This window comes from Acanthisitta chloris, unplaced genomic scaffold, assembly GCF_000695815.1.
Source record: "Acanthisitta chloris isolate BGI_N310 unplaced genomic scaffold, ASM69581v1 scaffold1201, whole genome shotgun sequence".
In the NCBI taxonomy this organism is placed as follows: domain Eukaryota; kingdom Metazoa; phylum Chordata; class Aves; order Passeriformes; family Acanthisittidae; genus Acanthisitta; species Acanthisitta chloris.
Genome location: NW_008657430.1, coordinates 253,036 through 254,698, shown reverse-complemented (window position 1 = coordinate 254,698; position 1,663 = coordinate 253,036).

The window sequence follows — 1,663 nt, the reverse complement described above, 5'->3', positions numbered from 1 at the left end:
TAAGTTCTAGTTTGTTGTTAGGACTATTCAGTAAAGTGCTCAGGTGGACAATTAACTTTGAACAACTTGTTGCATTGCATTTTCTAAATTTAAGGACAAGCAAATGTATATAGGCATTCTGGTATAAGTGAGGTTCAACAAGGGAAACCTACAGAGAAACTGTGAGAGGCTTTTTGGGTTATGCATTTCTATACTAGGTCTGCTTGTTCACATCTGTGCAACTTTAGAAAAGCTTTCCCTTTAGCGTACAACAGCTGAGTGTGTGTGGAAAGCTCTCAAGGGAACTTTTTCTTCAAATGATTAAGTTAACCACTTTATACAGAGTTTTTACAAAGTGGTAAACGTTTCTGATATGTTCAGCAGATTATTCCATCTATAATAAAATAACTAAATAAACTGTGAAGTGTATTTTGTGCATAAATACATAACAAGGTCATGTCACACAGTAATCTCCTTGAAAGAAAGCAAAGTTTGCTCAATAAATTGGGATTGAGAAAGGTACTTTTATTCTTGTTGAAATATGTAGCAAACCAAGATATACCGGATGAACTAAATCAAAACCTTTACGGGAGATTTATCTATTCTTTTGGCAAGCTGTTTACTTTTTCATGAGAGAATTTGGGTTAGATCTCCCTGTGAAGCTCCAAAATTGCTGTAAATTCAATTGTATTGATTGTCACTTTAGAGATGGTGTTTGCACCCTTGATAATTTATGTCATTGTTTTAAAGATAAACTTCTACTCTGCAGTAATAAACTTCTCTGTGTGATATATTATTCAAGTATTAGCCAGCAGAGTTGAAGTTGATGGATTTTTTTTCCCCCAATGCTCAGTGTTTTTGGTGAGGTACTGTTGGAAATAAAGCATCAAATGACATTAGTTCCAAGCCAGCCCAGTGCTGTTTGTAAGGTTAATTCTGTTTGCAGAATTTCCTATTGACTTCAGTCCTGTCTCAGGAGGATCCTGCAGTGATATACCAGCAGCACTTCACTTCATAGGTGAAGGTCTTCTCTGTTGCATATAAAGCTTAGCACAGAATTAAGATGGCTTTTTATTTTGCTTGTGCTTTCTGGTCACTGGTCTCCCCTGGAAGCCAGAATTGTCACCAGGGCAATTCAGAAAGATCTGCCCAAACAACTACAATTCTGTACTCCTCAGTTCTGTGTATTTTTGTCCACTCCTATTCAGCCATTTTTGTCTTGACTTGTACACCCTAAGATGTATTTGTTTTAAACCTCTGGCTGACTTAGCATCAGGACTGCAAAGTCACAGTAGGTGCAATCAACACATTGGCCAACATACTGTGCTAAAATACATTGAGCCTTGTACCAACCCAGTTTGACAGCTACTTCAGTCCCAATGAGCTGATTTAAGGTAAACTCATGCATCTTCACAGTCAATTTCTATGCCTGGAGATTTTTAGAGGTTTTTTTTTTTTTATTACCAGCAAGGTTCTGGGACATAAAAGCCCATTTACCTGGAGTTGAGAGAATAAAATCTCACTGAGTTAGTAATTGGCATGATTCCAAATTACAGCTGAGTGTACATTTCTGCAAAATTACTTCTTCCTATTGTCTGTTTAGAGTGAAGTAAGGCCTCATTTCAGGCAGCTTTTAGAACCTAATGGCCTTTGTACCAGGTAATATACCAGATTCCAACTTGAG